The sequence below is a fragment of the Equus caballus genome, chromosome 10 (genome assembly GCF_041296265.1).
Source record: "Equus caballus isolate H_3958 breed thoroughbred chromosome 10, TB-T2T, whole genome shotgun sequence".
NCBI lineage: Eukaryota > Metazoa > Chordata > Mammalia > Perissodactyla > Equidae > Equus > Equus caballus.
In genome coordinates this window covers 88,902,053-88,916,763 of record NC_091693.1, presented here as the reverse complement: position 1 = coordinate 88,916,763, position 14,711 = coordinate 88,902,053, and the positions used below count along the sequence as shown (strand labels likewise).

Genomic DNA, 14,711 nt, shown 5'->3' with positions numbered 1-14,711 from the left:
AGAATAGAAATATGATGACAGAACTAGAAAACCAAGAAGAGAGTTGGATCTGGGGCATCAGAAGATCCTGAGTGACGTTCTGCAGAAGTTAAAGAGACAGTAAGGAAATTTCTCTGGCTTTGCATGATTGCCACTGACCAGCTGCAAGATCTTAGGGGAGACACTTAATTTATTGGATGTCATCTCCACATTTGAAGAGCGCTACTTGGGTTAGCTGGTCACTTCTAACTGAAAATTTCTATAATTTTATTAATTTGACTCTTAGGTGGCCAGCTCAGAAGAAGACAGGGAAAGATAAAGAACAGATTTGAGCCCAGGGATCATGAAAAGAGCAGTGGAAGAAGGCCATGAGAAAGATATACATGACTAGGATCTCTGTGTTCAATAAATATCTGTTGACTATTAGAAATATAGAATGTCCCCAAGAACAAGGGAAGAGATAAATTCCAGAAATACTGATGTTGTCCAACAGTGTCAAATGCCACAGTCAGTAAAAGAGAATAAAACCCAACAAGGGCTCCTGTATTTGGTGTGTAGGATGCCAGTGACATTAAGAAAGTACCGGGACCAGGGTACAGGTTTTGAGAACATGACATACAAGAGCTGTGCTTAAGGAAGGGTACAAGAAGGGTCGAATTTGAGTATGGAGAGCCCAGGAACCTGGGGAGCATTTCTGTGATGTAGAATCAGGAAAATTCCGAAAATTATGAAAAGTCAATACCTACTTAGTGGTTACTAGAAGGATCCAATTTCTCTAGAGAATTTGGAATACGCTAATCACATCTATTGTTTAAGTAAAATAGGAGGCTAGTATGCACCCATGAAATACATAGGTGTACTCCTGTCTATATTCCACACGGACTGTATTGGCACCCAAACTCTATGAATGTGCGGAATGTGAGCTGCTAAGGTTCAAAATGGGTGAGAATTTATTGATATATACTAAGAATCAGAGATTACTTCATATAACACGTTTATAAAGTAAAGTAATATTCCCTGTATTAAATTAGTTCTTCCTTCCAAATATGAAACAAAACTGAAACCCAAAGGACTTTGCCGCTGGAGAAATCCACCACGCAGATTTATGCATGTCTATCCAACCTAGTGAGCCTGGGCAGAACCGGATGAGAAACGAGCTTCATTCCCTGGTGATCTCAGTATATCGGAGGGTAGGACCCTAGTGTGAGGGACCCCAGCATTATCGGGGAGTCCCTGACACAGATGCTCTGGGTCTCAGGGGAGGACACTGGTGAACTGGGACCATGTGGACTTTCTTGTTTATTCTGACCCATATTTAAAGCCCTAAAAGAGTCTGGACCAAGGCTGAGAACACAGCCTCGCTCAGTGGCTGGCGCACGTGAGCCCTTGATGACAGTTCTTTGAATAAAGCAGGTTTCTCATTGATCTCATTGATAAAACTCCTTCACTAGAATTGCCCCATTGATTAAACCGTTGTCTATTACACGATCATATTTGGAGCAATAAACATCAGATTTTGCAGATATAATTAGGAATCACCTTTCAGAGAAATTTATTTTACTTGCCTATGACTTGATGGCCTTGGAGAATTAATATAGCTTATTAATAAAGCTTAGCCTTTAATAGACACTGTCTCCCCCGCTTTTGCTGAATTATTATCATTTGACCTGTAGGAAACACAAGCATACGTGGGCTGGGCAGCCTTAAGGCCCTCTCCTGAGGGCTGAGGCTCCCAGCCTTCAGCAGGGCTGACAGGACACTGAGTGTATGTCCGGTTTGTGCTGCTGCTTCTGTAGCTGACAATGACCCACAACCTTTGACCACAGGTTTAACAGGTTTTTGGGGAGATAGTCCTAATTTTAGGGTACACATTAATATTTTAATGGTGGTCATAAATTGTGTATAACTAACGCACTCTCAAAAATTAATATCAAGATTTAAAGAGGAAAATTGACAAATTGGAGTGTATCAGTAAAAGGAAATCATGAACACGAGGGCCCGGCACACCTTGACAGCTGAGGAACCCCTGGAGTCACTGAGGAGCCTCGTCTGAAGAGGGAGATTTGTCTTCCTGCGCGTCGATGTCTGCCTTGTGAAAGGGAGAGTACGTTTGCTCTCTGTGGTACTAATAGCAAAAGAGAGACATGGATTTCAGCTCAGTGTAAAGGAAAACTCCATAATGAGTGGAAACGTCAAACTCCTGGCCATCTAGTGAAATACTGAGGTCTCCATCTGTCATTAGAAGTTTGAAAGAGGGCGAGAGGATAGTCTTCATTCTTACTACAGAACAGATCTAGTCAACAAAGTAAAAATGACAAATCCAGGGTGGTAAAGAGTCTGCCTTCCGAAGTCACGTGGTGCACACAGGGCAAAACCTGTTTTAAAAACCTGCATGGACACTGCGAGGATTCAACACTTTTGTAGTTTTGTCATCATCATCATTCTTTTGTCTGAGAAGTGAAAATTGCTATAGATGGAAATCTTAAGGGAAAAAGTCCTGCAACCCACCTGTTCAGTCTGTGGCATATTTATTATTGAATCGGGTTTAAACTGAGGAAATACTTAAGGGAAAGAGGCAGAAGGATTGATGAATGGAAGGAGAAAAACTGAGAATGTTCAAATTGAAAGAAATATAGTGGAATAGCATTGGATATTGAGAGGAAACCAACAAAAAAAGGGGCCAGGAAGCAGGAGAAACAGAGGGAAAAAAGTTGAAAATCGTCCTTTCTCAGTTGAAGAGTTTTTTCACATGAAGTACAGAGAGGATTTTAGTCGGCCCTGTGAGGACCTCAGGCAGGCAGGAGAGAATTCAACAAAAGTCTCTGTTCTCAGGTGGTCACACTGCACGCTGATCGACAAGAACCTGGTGGGCTGTGACATCCAGTGGGAGAGTGAGCTGCCAATGTCACACACAGGCTTCCAGGAATTCCCCTAGACAAAAACGCCAGCCGCTCCTGCTTGCCTTACTCTCATCCCAGATCTCATCGCTTCTTGCACGTTTAAATCTGATTTGAGGAATGGTTCCAAAGCATATTATTAAAGACCTAGCAAAAGAACTTTACCTTTGTCTAATAAAGAGAGCACTTATTCTAAACGTGTTCCACAAATTAAAGGAAGTGGGAAGACAGGAGAGGTTAAAGTAGACAAGTCTTCCTCAGCTTTATGTTCAACTAATTTTCAAACATTTTTTAAGAATGTGCAACAAAAAGGGTCGTGTAGTTATTTCAGTTACACAAAACAATTATTTCCACTGCCTTCTTCTGGAAAACTTTGAGTTCCTCTAAAGTAAAATCTCATATAACATAGAGAAAGACAAGGGAAAAGTCCAGATGCTAGTGACTTGCAAATTGATTCGATTCTGGTGTCCGTGCAAGTTGCCTTACTTACAGGAATCTTGGGTTTTATTCGCTTGTAGCCTCTTATGGTCATGAGGCCTTTGGCTGCTCTAGATTACAGGTCATCGTGATGGGTGTTTGTTATTAAAAACGTGCTGCAGAGCTTGGATTTTAATGTGCAGACTCCAGCACTGAACTCACTGTTTCTTTTATATAATACTGTGATTCCAGCACACATCGAAGATGTGCCCCCCACGTGGCCAGATAAAACAGCACGGGCCACTAGCATGTTCCAAGTGCCTGCCTCGCCTGTGGGGCCTCTGCGCTCCCCAGGCTCTCCACACACTGAGGGAAACATGCAAACGCCACACCTGGGCTGCGATTTACCCTCAGATGACTCTTGCCCGGAAAAGAAAAAAAATTTTTTTCCTCTTCAGCATCTCTGGGATTGGAACTATTAGCAAATTTATAATTTCGTTTATTCATTTGCTGAGCTCTAGTATTATCTAGATTGCAAAGAAAGCATGCAGACAACTTCCTTCTTCCTGCCTGCTTCGCCCCTGAATTCGGCTCTCCCTCTCCCTACCAGCCCCAGAGGAAAATATCCAGCTAAGCTCTCTGAAATCCCTGTGGCTGGAGGATTTCTTTTATGTAGCAATCTTGGCTTTAACTTCCTCAACTTCAGAGCCCAGTGGAAGATGAGCTCTAAATTCTTTTTCCCAAGTTCCAGGGCAAGGAATAAAGACACATTGACTTCTTCATACTTTTGATAGTGCTCCCAAGGATTCCTCTCATCCTGCTTTACTTTCAGTTTTCCCACGTCCAATCTGAAACCTCCGAGCCATCAGACCACGTCTGCGGTGTTTTCCTTAGTTCCACACACCCAATTTGCCATTCCAACTTATCTGCTGTTGCCTGAGATTTCCCTTCTCTAACTGGTTAAAAAAGCGACTCTTGGTTCCACTCATCTCAACGTACGGTGCTTGGCCCACAGTGTGTGTTCTCTAAATGTTTGTTAGACGAATAAAGTCCTGAGACCCTCAATTAGACACCACTGTTTCTGCTTCCAAAGTATGTGGCCCAGAGCAGAGACCTCCTCGAGTGGGCTTTCTGTTTCCCGGATGATGTGTGGTCCACTGTTCTCTCCTTTTGATCCTCCCTCTGAATCTCATTTTGCTGACAGGCAACTCAAGCCAAAGAGGGTCATGCCCGGCATGTAAAGGAGGGGCAACCGTCAGCCACGTCCACGTGTGACTAGCGGGGTGGAGTGCTACTGGGCATGAAAACAAAGATAAGTGGGTTTTTTGAGCATCTGCCTTCATGGCTTGCTCACTGTTCTGCTCCCTACGTTAACACAAAAAAATCAAGCCTTTTGGGTTGTCTTTATTTCTTTAACTTTTTGGTATTTACATTTTTAAATAATTTTATACATATAAAAATTTATTTATATTTCTATCGTTCCCACTGTCCAAAAGTCCTTTGTGTCAGCAAACATCAACAGGATTCGCAAGATCACAATGTAAGGAACCCCTACACTGACTTCGCACGAATACCTGTTGATGGCTGCAGGGCCGCCGAGCTCCTCTCTAAGCCGTCCGTGTGTGTGTACACACAGGGCCGTCCCACACTAACTCCCTTCAAGTTATTCTTGTTTCATTTGTGCATATCTAACCCTCCAATTGAATTTCCTTAAGGTCAGAGATTGTGTCTTGAAGAGTATTCTCCTGCATCCACATTTAGCAAAATCCGGTCATTCCAGTAGTCATCTAAAAATGCTACTGAGATGAATCTTGGTTAAAGATAAAAAAAAGTGCAGTAAAAAATACCCTCTTTTTGTAGGTCTTGTAGAATTTGCCTCAGCTAATAAAGAAGCGGCACTGTTTGACAGTCTTACAGTATCAGTATGTAAACAGACCTTGAGTCCTAGGCCTGGTTTTCTGGCTGATCGGTTCTAAATATTATTATTTACTATACATGTTGATGTTTTGACTGGTTTAAGTTTTTCTTTAAAAAAGATACACAAGTTGGGAGAGTTGTTATCTGTTCCCTTGTTTGTTTGTAGAGTGGAAAAGCTCTATTTACTTCATTCCTTCTACAGAACAAAATATTTTATATTTAATATGATACTTTTTGAAGCAATAAAAGATTTCTTATTCATCTTTGTCCCTTTTCCCTCATGTCATGATATGCCCAGATCATAGTGAGCACTCAATAACTGCTTAAATTCTTTTTATAATTAATCATTATAGGAGGCTTTTTAAAAGCATGATATGAAAATGATAAACCCCAAAGTAAAAAATGGATGGACTTGGTTACATAAAATTTTACATGGGTAATAAAACACAATAAAAAATTTCAAAAAAATTAAATACAAACTTCAAAAAATATGTTCAAGATATATGACAAAGGGTTAGTGTTCACAACAGAAAAAAGCTCTTATGAATCAAATTTAAAAAATGAGCAGGCCAATAAAAATATGAGCAAAAGTCATATAAGTGACTACCCAGGACCAGAAGCATATAAAATTGTCTTCATTAATAATTAAAATAAAACAAATTAAGTAACCTATCATGTTTAACTCATCAGATCATCAAAGAATCAAATGATTGATATTACTGACATTTTTGGTAAGGATGGGGAAAATGTTATCCTTATTTGCTGTGGGTGAGAATAAAAATGGGAAAAACAAAACACAGCAATATATGTATATTTGGTAATATCTTTTAAAATTTAACTGTGCTGAAAGTTTTGACACAGAAATTCTAGTACCAGGAATTTATTCCGGAGATACACCAGCAATAGATGTGTCAGAATGTAGGTGCAATGATGTTTATTGCATTCTTTGTAATAGTGACATCCTATAAACAAATATCGACCCATAAGAGTTTGGAGAAATAAATGTAAAAGCATGAGGTAGACCTACCTACATGTCCAGCTATGGAAAAAGTGTCAAAGTTATTTTAAGGAGAAAAGCAAGTTATAGTGGCATATTAAGTATAATCTTATTGTAAAATATTATTATTATTATTATTTTGTGAGGAAGATTGGTCCTGAGCTAACATCTGCTGCCAATCTTCCTCTTTTTTTTTTTTTCTCTCCCCAAAGCTCAGCGTATAGCTGTATATCCTACTGGTAAGTCATTCTAGTTCCTCTCTGCGGGATGCCACCACAGCACGGCCTAATGAGCAGTGTGTAGGTCCACACCCAGGATATGAACAGGTGAACCCTGGGCCGCTGAAGCGGAACACGTGAGCTTAACCACTTGGCCATGGAGCCAACACCCTTATTTTATAAAATTAAAGTGTGCATTATAAAATTGAAGTGTACATCTTGGCATATTCTTTCCAGCAAGACGAGGACTGATCCAGGTACACCTCTTTCCAATTATAAACACACATTAACAATGAAAGTTTGGTAGAATATGTGACAAAAGTTGTAAATATCTTCTTAAAATAAAACAAACAAAAGAAAGTCTCTAAGAACCTGAGCAAAGAAGGGACTTCAATGCTCATGTTCTGGTCATGGGAGAAGTGTGGCAACAACAGGATGGTGCAGCAGATGCTGAGAGCTCCCTGTCCACCTCTCTCTGGCCTTTGAGGGTGCTCCTGCTGATTTTCAATGGCCAGGATCTGCATCTCTGTAACTTAGGGCTGTTTCTCCCCAGAACTCTGGAAGCTTGCTCTGTTCGCACGTGGCACATGGGAAATGTCAGAGAATAGCGTCTCCTTCTCCCCCTGCTCTAGTGACCCTCAACAGACACAGCGTATAAATACACCAGCTCCCTTACCCTTTGGGGTGGGTTGATTATGAGACGTGTTTTGCACCGTTTCCCAGAGTTTCTCACTTTAATGTCCACTCACATAGCTGGCTTAAAAGCACACTCTCTATGGGTTGCCTCCCCTCACTTCTCCTCTGTCTTGCTGGGGACCCGTATATCCCCCAAAGAGTCTATGTGCCCTGGAGTCCTTGCCTCAGGATCTGCTTTTGCGGGGACCAAAACTAAGAAAGATGTCAATGACTTATAACACCTAGGATATAGGATTGGGGGTTTAGTGTCCATTCAGAAGCCAAAGTGAAGAAAACTAGAACCAAGAGCCTTGCATTAACATGACTCTGGGCTGCCCCTCAGGGAAAGGAGGAAGAAGGTCTTTGCTCATCATTCCAGGGAAATGACAAGACAGTTTCTCTTTCTGTTATACAGGGAAAAAAACAACTTCACATGAGAAATTGAAAACCAAGACCTGAGCCCGGAATTTGAATGGTACGGGAATATAAAGTGTAAAAAGTGAATGGGTGATCTGGTTCTCGAGTGGCAACTTTCCTAGGATGCTGTGTGGAAGAAAACACGAAACATGTAAGACATGAAAAAAGTAAATCTCTGCTGAATCTAAGCCAAACAGTTAAAAAAATACAATAAAAATGAAAGCAAATTCATCAAGAAAGAATCAGAAGACAGGAGAATAAGAACACAAGTTAACAGAACAATTTGACGGCATCCACAAAACAAGGAGGATACACATTATTGGAGAGAAATGAAAAGATCAAAATTCTAGGGAGGAGCATGACACTGACATAGGAGTGTGCAAATATTTAAAACAACAAATACATCTTCTAGAAATGAGAAATCAGGTAATTGAGGAAAACACAAACATGGATCAACTGCCTTTCAGACATTACAGAACTGGAAGAGAAATCTAAGGAAAATTTTCTCTATGTAGTATAGAGAAGTGGAGCTATGGTAAATGTGAAGGAGTATTTAAGAAAAAGGGATTCTGGGACAAGAAGGCCGAACATACGGTATGGATGTAAGGGATGTTCACGAAAGTGAGAAAGGATGGGAGATGCAATTTTCCAAGAAAGTGTGGCTGAAATTTTACCAAGGATTTGGTGAAATACGTGACACACAGGATAGAAGAAATGTGAGATTATAAAGCAGGATAAATGAAAGTAAATCTAGACATTGTAGTGAGCCTGCGGAGCGAGAATGACGGGGTCATTCTCAGGAGCATCTCTGCGAGGAGGGCAGTTAGCTGACAGCCTCCAGCTGCTGCGCCTCCAGGGTCTGCTGCACTGTTCACACGGAGGCCATCCTCTCCCCAGACAGCTCCCAGCCCATGCTGGGCATGCACGATGCAGCTACTGTCATCCAGCCCTTCTGGCCCACCGCCACCCTCTTCCAACAAGCAGGTCTCCTTCAGAGACCCCAGGACCTGGCTGAGCCCCGAGCTGCACCACAGGCTGAGCCTCCTCCCACACCACACTCCCTTCCTCTCTCTGCTCTCAGACGCAGAACTGCTCTGGGGCCTGAAGGCTTGCTGTCTACTCCTGCTCCCTCTGCCCTTTATCCTTCACAGGCCATTTCCCCCAAGAAATCTGCTGTATTTCTAATATTGTCTTGAAGTGTGCTTTGCAGAGACCCTGAACAGACACAGAGACAAATCCTTAAAAGCAACCAGAAAAGACGGCGCACCACAAAGGAACAGCGATTAGACTCAGAAAAATTTCATCAGCAGCAATAGAGACTAAAATGCAAGTGAACGTTGTCCTCAAAGTGTTGAGAGAAGATGATTGAAGCTCGGAGAATTCTCGCCCAGGAGTGAGGGTTGCACAGGACATTTTTCAGTCTAAACGTTGCGAGTATTTACCACTTACAGACCCTCAAAGAAAGAACGTGAACTAGACAGGGAGAACGAGACGCAGGAAACCTTGCTGAACAATGTTGGAAATGAGAGGTAAATTTAAATAAGCATTTACTATAAAAAAAATTTTAAAAGATAATAGCTCAGGGTCTGAAAATAAGGTAGAGCTCAAATATAAACAGTAATAACATGGTTTGGGGGCTGGACGTGATCTAAGTAAGTTCTTTATATTACTCTGTGGTATGATGGAAATATTAAACATTTATATTTTAACTCTAGCATGAATGTTAAAAATTTAAGGATAGTCACTAAAACTCCAAAAAATGAAATGTTTAATCTCCAAACCAATGAAGAGAAAATGAATTTAAAACTTAAATCCATCCAGTAGAAAGCAGGAAAAGAGTAAATAAGAAGCAACAAAAAGCAGGATGGATAGAAAAGCAAAGGTAAAATTGAATAAATAAATTTTAATGTATATACGGATTTAGCTTGACAGTTTGTAAAAGAGTCTTTGATTGAATTAAAAAATAAAATTCAGCTATATATCTAAAAAGACACATCAAACATATGCATTCACAGAAATGTTGAAAGTAAGAGAAGGAAAAAAAGATGTGTCAGGAAAATAGTAACCAAAAGAGAACCGGAATAGAAACTTTTAATATTAGAATATTATTAAGATGTTATTAATATTTTAATAGTAGATGGAATGGACTTCATAGCAGAAATAAAAGTAACAGTCACCAGGAAGACAATCATTCTGAATTTGCATTCCTTTACCAGGCAAACCTTGAGTGTACAAAGCAAAAATTGACAGAATTACAAGGAGAAATTCACAAATCCATAATTCCAGCAGGAGATTTTAATGTGCTCATTGCAGACATTGATCCAGCAGGCAAAAAACTAATAAGGGAATAGACGGTTTTGACAACACAGTTAACAAGCTATCTGTAAACACTGCTTCCAACAATTGCAGAAAATATATTCTTTTCTTTCTCACATGGATTTTTTTTTCACAAAAATTAGTGACTTCAGCTGCAAAGCAAGTCTCAAAAATATCAAGAATCATTTTACGTAAGCACATTCCCTGAGCACCACGCATTAAATTTAGAAATCAGTCATAAAGGAGAGCACTCTCTCTTCCACCTCCCACACTTAGAAATTTAAAATGGTCCCTTCTAAATAATTATTGAATAGAGAAAAAAACTGTAGGATTTACAAAATATTTAGAAATGAACCACGATGAATATAGCATATTTTAAAGATTATGATATCCAGCTAAAAAGGTCCTGGGAGGGAAATTTATAGTTTGAAATGTATAAAGAAGAAAGGAAGAAAGCTTAAAACTCAGCAACAGAGGAAGTCAAAAGTCCGTAGAAGAAAGAAAACCACTGGATTAAGGAGGGAAATTAAGGAGGCAGCAGGAAGAGCTAAGAGAGAGGCTGGGCCGGCAGGCAGCTCCCTCGGCCTCCTGGCATTTGTACCTGCTGTGCCCTCTGCCAAGGACACTCTTTCCTCAGGTATCTGCATGGCTCACTCTCAACTCCTGCAGGTCTTTTCTAACAGGCCATCTGCTCAGGGAGACCTCCTCGGCACCGGGTTTACGGTTTCACGCCCAGTCCCCCAGCGTTCCCTGTCTGCTCTGCTCTCCTTTTTCCCATAGCGATGATCACTCTCATCTCTTACACGTGTGTTTAATTGACTGCGGCTCTGTGATCTATTTTGCTCACTGCTGAATCTGCAAGGCCTAGAATCAAGCCTAGCTTAGCAGTTTTCAATACGTATTTGTTGAATGAATGAATGACGTTCCAGCTATTTAGGTGGTGGGTACACAGATGTCTGTCACATCACTCTCTATAGTTTTCTATACATTTGAAAGATTTGCAATTAAAAATTTAAACATTTTTAATAAATAATATCTATGTCTATGAATATAAACCAAAGTCTTAACAAGGGTTATCAGTATCTACATTTTCATATTACTCCAATTACAACACGGTTGTGTTGCTTTTACAATACAACAAAGATAAACATAATGCCCACTAAAATAAATCGTATACACCTAGTTCATAGAGTCAGTAAATCCTATTACTATTTTAAAGCACCTATTCTTTTCCAGAATTAGTGAAATTAGCAGAACTATATCATACTACATGAGATCATTAAAGAACCCTTCAAAAACAATTTAGACAAAGAAACTCCATCATAAAGATATTCACAGGACATTGTATTATTTCAGTGAAAAAATTTTTGAGAATATTCTTGGACTCAAGTGCCAAGTCTAAAAAGTCTGGAGACAAAGGGACACTTGGAGGTTTCTGGGGAACATCTTTACCCCCATTCTTAGATATTTTTGTCTGTCATGTCATTTTGTGTTTGTGGATAGCTTGGGAATTCAGTGGGTCTCTGACAGAGGAAATTTAGAAGTTTGTGATGCAGAAGAGTAAAGGAAGTCAAACAATAGCCTCGCCTTACTGACTGCTGACTAGATCAGTTTGGCTCTCAGCTCCGGCCCTCCCTCTGCAAGGGAAGTACAGTCACAAGATACCTTCATTTTAGGGAGTAATTGTGCACATGGACTGTTACCAGAGTAAAATTTTTTCATGCATGTAAATTAATTCATTAATGCAAGAGTAATTATAGAAAATTAATTGAAATCAGATTGTCAAAACGCTAATGCTTTAGACAATACACCAAGACACAAAAATTGTTCTGTTTCATAGAACCCTTTCTATTTATAGAATAAAACATAAACTGAGAAAAATCCTAAGTCCAAGATTATTGCAATCTGCTGATTATGAGGTTTTCAAAAACAGAATTTAAGTGAAAGGTTTGGATGTGAAGGAAGGGGAAACAGCACACTCACTCAATAGTAATGGGGAGATGTGGAGTGTTTAAGTTCCTGTGCACAGTGAGTGCAATCAATCGTGTATTAACTAAGCAAAAATGTGGCAAGTGGGCAGAAAAGTGAGGTTCCAGGTGAAACTACTGTGGGAGCCTTCCATTAATGCGCGTGCTCAGCTCTTCGTAGTCCGTGTCTAACAGACCCACTCCAAATGTGGAATGAGTTTGCGTTGTGAGACTATTAGGCAGGGAGGATGCACACCACTGGATCTCCTTCCTTGTGTCGTCTTGAAGCAAAGAGCATTAATCTGACAGAATGAAAAGGGAACCTCTGATTTCTAACCATTTTTAAAGATTCTATGAACACCTGCACTTGACGGATTGCATTCGTCAGAGGAGCTACACAAATTGTATGGCATAAATATTTTTGTGTGCATGATTTTTGTTTGGCAGGATCTTATGTGAAATTGAAAGTACCCTTAGAAAGACAACAGCGGTGTTAGTGTAATGTGGACGATGCTGCACGAGAAAAGTTTAAGCGTGTCTTTGTTGGGAAGTCATTGATAAAATCACGAAATCTTAAACAGGAATTCTTTCTGGCTTAGCACATGGAGCAGTGCTAAAATAGTAATATGATTTGTTATGAAATTCTGGATTGCTTTCTAGAGGTAAATTATGAGGATGCTACTGATTATATTTACATAAGATAAAACTTGCTGAGGCAACTGAACTATTCTCTGTAACACTCAAGCCCTTAAGAAAGCTGGAATTAGATCATTTTTGACAACTCACTGAGGCATCTCTCAGGAAAAACTGGAAGAGCTAATGAGGTGACCTAATCAAAATGCTATTATGAATAGGACTTATGCTGAATTGTCTGAACTAGTTGTTTTCTTTCTAATTTCGTTTCTGTTATATTGTCCACATTATTAAAATCCTGCCATTTATATTTTCCTAAGGATCATTTATTAAAATAAAAACTAAAGAGATGGTATGAGGCTATAAGACAACAATAATGATGAATAGTAGTTAATAGTTATTTAGATCTTTCATCATATCTATACCGCCACATATGGATACATATTTTACATATATATATTTTACATATAATATATAAAATGGACCTATTCTTACAACACTGTGAGAGATTCTTATACCAATATAAAATGAGAGGAAACTGAGCCACAGAACAGTTAGTGACCTTCTTGGGACCAGCATATGTGAGTGTCAACACCAAGACTAGATTTTGAGGGTCCTGTCCTTCCCCAGGCTTCTTTTCCTCAACTCATACCCCTGTTTTCTACAACCAATGACTATCTTGTATACAAGTGACCGTGGTCAGAGGAGCATCTTTCTCTGTCCCCTGCCACCCGCCACCCAATAGGCAACCCTCCAACCTTGCTCTGCTAGGCCAAATAAGAGGAAGAGGAAGTGTGTTCCTGGTATCTTAAGGAGTCGGGGCAAATATTTCCATAACCCTGTTTCCCGCGTTGCTCAGGGTCTGTGTATTCTTTGCACTTGGGTATCATATCCTGTGGGTTGCAAAGGCTTTGGTGGGCCAACTGGAAATCCAGCTGTCGTAAATAATGTCGTGTCTATGGTACGATTCTCTTCTAGTTCTAGACTTTTGTATCAAAACAAAAGTCTGCACATTGGAGATGCCCATACTTTCGTGTGGTGGAAAATACATAATAATGGCACAATTTAAAGCAACTGGGCTCTCACTAGGGGCCACGTTTAACTGTGATTGTGCTAAAAACATCTGAGAGCAGACATGGGGCAGCAAATTCATACCACAGTTTCTCTGTGCTTCTCTCAAGTATGTATGGAAAATTCCTGCCGTCAGGGTCCCAGCCGGAAGCCGCAGCCCCTCACCACTGGGAATGCATAAAGAGGCTTTCATGTCTGCAGAGTCTTCTGAAGCAGGAGCTCTGGGAAAGCTCCAGTAGGACAGGCAGCGCCATGTGAAAGCTAGATGTGTGTGTGTCCGAATCGTTCCTGGCTTCTCCTCCTTCCCCACCTCTGGATGCTGGTGGAAGGTTTAGTCCTCCTCCCCTTCCTATTTACATTGTCTTCCTAGGTGCCAAGGTCACTCAGTGCCAAGGCTTTAAATAGCATAGATATTGATAAATCTAAGTTCAGTTCTAATCTCTCCTCTGAACACTGCATCTCAAACTTAACGTATCCTTAACAGAACCCCTAACTTCTTCCTGCACCCCACTTTTCCAGCCTCATCCTCCCTCGGTCTTCCCCATCTTGTCAACGGTACCTGCAGTCATGCAAGCCGAAAATCAGATGTTCTCAAATGTCTTTTATTTATCTGACATGTACATAATATACATAGTACTTACTACTGAACTCAGTCTTAAGTGTACACACACACACAAACACACACGTTTAATCTGTATAGCAATTCTGTAAGGTGGGCATAATTAACATCCTCCTCTGATTATACAAATGAGGAAACTGAGAACAGGTTACTTACTTGTTCAAGTTTTCAAAGCTGGTAGGAGGCTGAGCCGGAATATGAACCAGAGAGCTCAGCTCCAGAATCTGGGATCATAAGCACTGCGTATAGCTGTCCTTCCTTTTCATCCAGTTGCCATCCAGGCCCATCTGTCCACTCACAGACACTCACATCTGAACACTGACCACCACTCCACTGTCTCCACTTCTATCCAAGCTACCCTCACCGCTCCTCCTGCCTGCCGTAGCCACCAGCTGCCTGTGACGGCTTCTGTATCTGAGGCTGGATGTCCATACTCCACCCAGAAGCCAGAGTGATCATTTTAAAGCATAAATCAGATGATATCTCTTCCTTGTCTACTCGGTTTCCACAGTCTCACATTCACAGTAAAAAGAGTAAAATTCAAACCACGCCCTTCCCCTTAGAGGGTCCATGTGGTCCGGGTGCTAC

At 40.5% G+C, this 14,711-nt stretch overlaps 1 protein-coding gene across 2 annotated transcripts in view; it reads right to left on the bottom strand.

Annotated features, from left to right (window-relative positions):
• Positions 1-14,711, bottom strand: part of PDE7B (phosphodiesterase 7B) — a 294,049-nt gene that overhangs the window by 261,567 nt on the left and 17,771 nt on the right. Inside the window, exon 1 of one of the 2 annotated variants that reach the window (XM_070225499.1) lies at positions 10,435-10,623. The exons of the other annotated variant lie outside the window; for it this stretch is intronic. The gene's annotated coding sequence lies outside the window, so the exon portion shown is untranslated. Of the gene's footprint in view, positions 1-10,434; positions 10,624-14,711 lie in introns of those variants that run through there. 2 annotated transcript variants of the gene reach the window in all.